A 7,494-nucleotide genomic window follows, 5' to 3' on the forward strand; every position below is an offset into this window, starting at 1 on the left:
TAAATTATTATTATTTTTATAGTTTGCATCAAAATATTTATTAGCTGAAACATTCTTTTAGTAGAAATAACAAAACCACTCCATCTCAGTACACCTATACAACGTAACTGGTAAATTCTACATAAGTTATCACAAGTAAAAAGTATTTTACTGAAGAAAATTTTCCCCATCTGTGCTACCTAGATTCCTATTCCTCCTGCAAATATTTAAGGTTGAGGCCCTTGCAGGCTACTCACAATTTCCCCAAACTGAGCGATTATACATCTTCCTTCCATATTTGTATCTTGTGTCACTAAAAATAATTTTATTTAATTTAATACATTGATTAATGACCTGCAGAATCTCCTTATCATATTAAGTGATTCATAATTGTCACTTTATGCTTTCTCCATCTTGAAAGTGATGACATCCTTGCATTACATCCTTTAGGTTCATTTTCTGCAGGCAGGTTTCTGACAGAGAACAGGCAGATTTACACTATAACATGCAGCGTTCTATAGATGGACACATAAAGAAATGAAAAATTACATGTATGTGCTAACTTTCTAAACACTGTTACATTAATGATTAAGTAGATAAAACATTTATGTCAGCCTTGGCTCATAGTTAATTTAAAGACAAGAACTTTGTGTGTGTTTCAGGTCCTGCACTCTCAAAGACTGAATGAACCAGCATTGCAGCCATGGGTCACTGTGAGCATCACAGGGGAGGTTGAAGCCGCCCACTGCAGCTGTAAGGCCGGAGTCACGGAGACCTGCACCCACGTCACTGCTCTTCTGTTTAATGTAGAAGCAACAGTGATCTGTGGCACAAGGACTGTGACAGATGAACCTGCATACTGGGTTTTGCTGGGTAATATGACCAAGATACAGCCAGAGGTTGGCCATAAGATAGACTTCTCCTCTTCAGCTGCCCAAAAAAAGGCTCTTGATCAGAACAAACAGACCATCTGTAGTGACAGGTAAAAGGAGCCGTCCTCAAAAAAGAAAAATCCCACCTGCTACTGTGGAGGAGTTGTCACTGCTATAATGCCATCATGTTTTATCTAGGGGTCTAGATTTATGCCTATAGTGCACTGCCATGTAAATAATTTGCATTTACTGAATGAGTATCACTGTTCAAAAATTGAATAAAGAAACAAACTAATTTTTGCCTTTTTTTTTTTTATTAAAACCACTTTATAGAACATCACATCAGTTACAATGTAGAATCCATGTCACTGGAGAATTTTGATTCAATAAACAGTAAAAAGGTGAGCTGTGAAGACCAAGGACAAGTGCAGCTCACAGGTTTTCTATCCAAGGAATCCCAGAAGATTGCATGGTGTCATTGCCCAGCAGTTGTTCGCAGGACATATGGACTCAACCTCAACAATCCCTCACACTGAGCAGCATGAAGTGACAGTGCAGAGGAAAAACTCCCCTTTAACAAGAAGAAACCTCCAGCAGAACCCGGTTCAGTACCAGCAGCCATCTGGGTTTGGAGGAGAGAGAGAGACACAGAACTACCAAAAGTACATATTTTTTTTATGTGATTGACTGTTGTTGTAATTCAAGCCCTGAGTGTAGAGCAGGTAAGATATAAAGTTGCATCCTAAATTCCATGCTCATGCAGAGTGTTTAGTTTATGACTTTTTCACCTGGTCATTTCTTGATGAACAGATGGTCTTTTAGGGTTGACCAAGCTGGTACCTTGACTCTGTTCTCTGCAAGATGTTGCAAAAAACAAAATCATATGGAGACAATATTGGACACAAAATATATAACAATTTAGTTAAATGTAGCATTAACTCATAGGTCTTGCTAAAGTAAACCTTGTATTCTGATTCATCACAGCAGCAGTTCAGTTGGATGATGTCAGTAACTGCAGCAAGTGTCTTGCTGACTGAATAATTACATCTTGCATAATCTGAAACAAACACATAAAGACAGAAACAATTTATAAATTAACGTTTGATAAAATCTAAGAATTAATCATTTATTAGATACCAATATGAATATGTCTACCATAAAACTTGTGTGGAGTGAAGTTACATTCAATCAAGATGGTCTGGCATGCTACAACTTTGTAGTTGTTAAGTTCTGGCTACAAGTATACATACCCATCTTGTACATGTTCTTTAACATTATTATTATTATTATTATTATTATCATCATCATCATCCTCCTACCCAATTATCTGTTTCTTTTAATCAGAGTATGCTGTTTTAATGACTTTACAATATCATTTACATTGTGTTCCTTACATTTTCCCCAATTGTATGTTATATTAATCCTATATTTCCGTTTTAATATTTCTAATGTTTGCCTTGTTTTCTTCACTGTCTGGTCTGCCTCTGTCTCACCTTTATGGATGCATTTACACCTAAATGTCCCCAACAAAGGATGTTTTAATTCACCACTATTCCAGTGAAACACGAGTCTCCCACCTTCCTGCTACCGGTCTCGAGTTTTTGTTCACCAAAGCACACACCAACTTCATACTGACGGACAGATCACTGCCCTTTTGCCGCCTTGTCTGACCGTGTTTTGTGGCTTTGGTTCACTTCGCCTCACTCTTCCCCATTCTTGTCATTAAATCAGGCCGTTCTGCAACCATGGCAGCCATTCAATCTATGGCTTTATTCATGGTGTATTTTACCACTTCACCAAAGGCCGTTTTCGTTTACAACATTATATTTGCAGTGTTCGTCTATCTATCAATATCTGCGGAGTATTTTTTAACGAGTATCCTATTTTCTAAAGCACAGCATGTAAAGGGTAGCTCGGTTAGCAGGATGCTAGCATGTAGCGCTTAGTGAGACACGCCTCAGACGAGTTGAGCAAAGACCCCGTCTGTGTACTTTATACGTGAGCAACGGATTTAAATAAAATTAACGTTTCAAAAGACAAACTTGAAGATAAAAAACAATATACTTACCGGAGAATCGCCAGGGTTTGCCGCTTCCATCTTGCTGCTCCTAAATTCAAAACTGCCTCTGCAGTCAGGCAGGGGAGGCGTGGAAATTGTCTTTGAGTTAGTCAAACGTTTTCCTTAGTTTGAGTAGATGATAAAATAAAAATAAATGGGATTTTAAGTAGGACTAGGCGTTCTGTAATGATCTCTATTTAGGAGAAAAACTTAATCACTCACCTCTAAACAGCTCTCTTTTAGGAGACAAACTGCTGGCTAACGGTGTCATGTGATCAAACAGCGTAATTTAATTGGCCGAGAGCCACTCGACTCGATCTGGTGCTGATTGCTCTGGCTTGGGTCATTAAAGTTCATCACTTTTGCAGTTGAATTTTTGCAGGTGAATTTTTGCAGGTGAATTTTTTGCAGGTGAATTTTTGCAGGTGAATTTTTTGCAGTTGAATTTTTTGCAGGTGAATTTTTGCAGGTGAATATTTTTGCAGGGAAATTTGGAGGATAAAAATTCAGTGTCATAAATTCAATGTCTAAAAATACTTGAATTCTGATGATACTATATTTCTTCCATAGATCATAACTGACCTCAAAGCAGTAAAAAGGACAGCCATTGGCAGCTTATAGAGCATGTCTAGTCTCCCATCAAAGACCACAGGTTTATACACAAACAACCAGTAAAAGCTGCTAGCTTAAAAGCTTGAAAAGCTGAAGAAATTGTTAATGGGACACTAATGAAATGGAGAGACACTATAAATTCTACTGGCTAATAGTCAAGCACAGTAAAGACTGCTTCCAGAGACCAGAGCCAACTGTGCCACATGATGGCAGTCATTTAAAGACTGGCTGCATAAGGGTGAGAAGCTTTAGGACAGGACACTGTTTGAGATGCAAGGAGATGTGTGTTGAAAAAACATACTTAGTATATCATTGGGATTTACATAATTTTTGGAGCAAAAAAATCAACTCCTTGAAAAGTAAAATCAGTCAATTGTAAGGTTACGAAAAGTTTGAGTTTCTCCAGGAAAGAGATGTAAGTTATTATGTTATGATGTCACAATACAGTGTGCTGTGTGTGTTGGGGAAGGTGGTATTGCTAAATGTCATTCTTCTGTCTGTCTGGGCCTCTTGGGGTCATTACAACATCACACCGGAGGACAAGACTGGAGTAAAACTGACAAATGAACCTGTCCTGCCTATCTGAGCACACACACAGAGACAGGCACTCACACATGTACAGATGGTGGGACAGTCTCGTATGTCAGCAACCTGATGGAAATCTGGCCTGGACTAACCAGCTGGAAAAGTGACCCTCTGGTTAATGGAGTGGCTGGAGAAATGAGAGGATGAAAGAGAGAGAGGTAAAATATGAGTGAGGAAAAGTTGCAGAGGCTGGGAAAGTAAGAGTAGGTGTGGGGGAGAACGGGCACATTTATAGAGTCTGTTCATTTCCTAGGAATACACTTTCCCAAAATTTGCTGCAATTGGCCGAAAGGGTTACTGACAGAGTAACCTAAACACAGTTCTCAATGAGTTGAAGTCATGTTAAGACCTAAATGTCTGAAATATTCATTCACAATACTTTTAGGCAAATAAACCCAACTTATATTTTAGTTATGACAAGCATAATAAACTCCATCGGTTTTTCCTACAGGGAGGCTGGTTTTTCCAATAAAACAATTGCAGGCTTATAAATAGATACAACAGGAGCAACAGGAGTTTAGTAACCACAGCAGAAAATGTGTGCATGGGTGAATAACAAGCAGCTGGATGTTGCAATAGATAGTGACTGCTATTAGATGTGTGCTGATAGACATTCTCATTTCTAATACTCATTTAATCTGTGAAATCAAAATCGTGAATGTCATAAAGTGACTCATTAAATGTCATGACTTGCATACTTTGAAATCTGTAAAAAGTTTAAATCTGTAATTATTAACTCTACTCATTCTATGAAAGCATAATTAAAAACTTTAACATTTTATTCATTTTTTCAGCCAAGTGAGAGGAGGAGAAATTAAGAAAAAAAGACATAAAAGTGCATACAATAAATAAGTAAGAATGGGCAAGAACCATCAAAAGGAAAGGGTAAAGTCATTCATATGACTCTGCAGTAGTCACGCATCTTCACTGACTCCAGCAACAAAGAAGAGTGATGGAGTGGGACTGCACTGAAGCATTGAAGTTCCAGAGCTACTCTTAGCATCATGTCCTAACAGTCCATTAGTTGTGTAACATACACCTGAATTGTGGCCATACTCAGTATTTAAAAGACAGACATTGTTTCCATGTCTGAAAATTGAAGCCAGTGTGGAAATATCATAAACTTGCATTCTTTCTTATGACCCCCAGGGGACAAAATTTCTAGAAACCCTCCAGCTCCTTTTACCTATGAAACAATATATCTCAGGGTTTTACAACTGGATTCACCCAACCAACTTGTAAAGTCATGGTGGCTACATCTGTCTTCAGTATAACAGTCATGAACTGATCACCAAATAAGCAAATTAATATAGTAATTGTTGTAATATAGTAATAGAGGGGTTTTTCTTTAAAGATGATTACTGGTGGGTAAAACATCCTTTAGGATCAGTAGCTGCTAGCAAAGCATTAATTACTGTCTTGCCATTATTTACTGATTATTGGTGTATGTTTTTATTTTCTTTTTCTTTAAGTGACTAAGAAGAAACAGTTTAAATAAATAAACATATAAACATTATGTTCACACAAATCTTGCAAAAAAAAAAAAATGGGAACATGCATTAGCCAACAATAAACCAGCAACCCTGGTTTTAGTCGATTATGTAAACTGTAATAATGGTCAAAATTAATAAAGTTTGGATTAGATATAGTACGTTTATGTCATAAGACAGGCAACCAGCGCTCACGTTTCATCAACATAAATGAATATTTTGCCCATAACCCTCTAAGCGGTGGCAGCACTGACCCATCAAGATCGAAAACTCTTGAGTGTACTGTATGTTTGTACACTTTCATCCCAGCAGTGTAAAGATAGTCCACAACATATTCAGAAATGTTATGAAAGTTGAGCGCTACAGCTCAGGTTTCCAGTGTTGGGAAGGTTACTTTTAAAATGTATTCCACTACAGATTACATGCCCCGAAATGTATTTTGTAACATATTCCGTTTCATTACTCAATGAGAGTACCGTATTCTGAATACTTTGGATTACTTAATATATTATCATGCTGTTTACAACTACATGAATGTGATTTATTACTATTACTGAAGGTCCGCGGCTCCGAACCGTAGTAGGGACCTCTGACTAATACGTCGGGTTCCGTGTCGGGCTCGTAGCCGAAAAATAGCTTTACTTTGTTGTCTGGGTCAAGTTTGCTAGCGAGAGACAGAGAGAGGCGTTGAAAGGCTGCTCCAACGGAACTTATTGTTTCGGAGGAAAACACGAACACGTTGTACAGTCGAGTCTTAATAGCTTACTTACAACTGGGCTCGTCAGGCACTCTTCTTGGCTGCAGTGGTTATTATTATATTTACATGCTTCCAGCTCCCGTTTCTGCTCGATGACAACTCATAGTTTTCCACTCTCCTTTTTCTCCCTCCTCATGCTCACAGACACATAACGGGTATGGCAGTCCATTCTCCCTGCAGCACGGACTACACTGCCCATAAGCAGTGGCGTGTCTAGAAAATTTTTGTTGGGGGGGCCAGGTAGGGGCACAGATTTGGAGAAGGGTGGCAGATTTAATTGGCAGATAATGTTTAAAAAAAAATTCTACCAACCCTTAACCATAATTCAATAATCCTATAAACCTAATAACCAAATGCACTTTTAACTCTTATTAGAATGAGATTTTAACCACTACGGTGCAAAGTTTTTAGATACTGCGTTGATAAAGTACAAGAGATACAATCAGTGCTTTGTCAGTGTTTACTCAGCATTCAAGGACAGCAATATTTGCATAGTATTTTTACTGACATATAGTGCACATATGTTTTGGGCAAAAACATTTTTGAAAATTAAAATACGAACATTTGTAACAAACAATTGACAAATTAGCCAATGCCAATGCAAAACTTTATCTGCCTGTTAAAAAAAGAAGATAATCTTCTCACAAACTGGTGTTTGATTTTGAAACAGGAAAAAAGTGGGGAAACAACTGAAAAGACTAACATTTGAATGAAACCTGAAAGCAAGTAAATACTTTCTATGCTGCCTTATCGTAAACTTTGGTAATATTGATAAAGAACAACACTGGCTGATGATAAAATACAGTCAGCTGGCATGGTGACACTGCCAGTATTAACCTGCAGGGCTGGACTGGGACAAAAAAATTGGGCATTTTTACTACAGACCGACCCACCAGGTAGTAAAGCCATAAAGACTTTGACTGAAAACAAACCCTGTTGTGACAGTGATGTACAGTCTTGTTGGTATATGTATGATTTCTATACATTTTACGTCAGATAAAAACTTTGGTTGTAAGATTTAGATAATTATTTAATAAAAACTAGGTATTTTAAATGAGAATAAGAAAGAAAAGTATTTCTTTGTGCCCACCTTTCCCTGTTAATGCTCTACCTGGCCCCCTAGCAAAACTTTGCTAGACC

General features: G+C 37.7%; 1 long non-coding RNA gene across 2 annotated transcripts; it reads right to left on the minus strand.

Moving 5' to 3' along the window:
• Nucleotides 1-1,146: 1,146 nt before the first annotated feature.
• Nucleotides 1,147-3,283, minus strand: LOC113020048 (uncharacterized). 2 transcript variants are annotated; one of them, XR_013908770.1, is made up of 5 exons: nucleotides 3,133-3,283; nucleotides 2,920-2,977; nucleotides 1,814-1,908; nucleotides 1,640-1,705; nucleotides 1,147-1,473 (listed from the first exon to the last, which is right to left on the minus strand). It is a non-coding gene; the product is annotated as an uncharacterized LOC113020048 (long non-coding RNA). The 2 variants fall into 2 exon arrangements; XR_013908769.1 differs by lacking the exon at nucleotides 3,133-3,283 and having other exon boundaries at nucleotides 2,920-3,039.
• Between the last annotated feature and the right edge of the window lie 4,211 nt (nucleotides 3,284-7,494).

This window comes from Astatotilapia calliptera, chromosome 4, assembly GCF_964374335.1.
Source record: "Astatotilapia calliptera chromosome 4, fAstCal68.1, whole genome shotgun sequence".
Lineage (NCBI taxonomy): Eukaryota > Metazoa > Chordata > Actinopteri > Cichliformes > Cichlidae > Astatotilapia > Astatotilapia calliptera.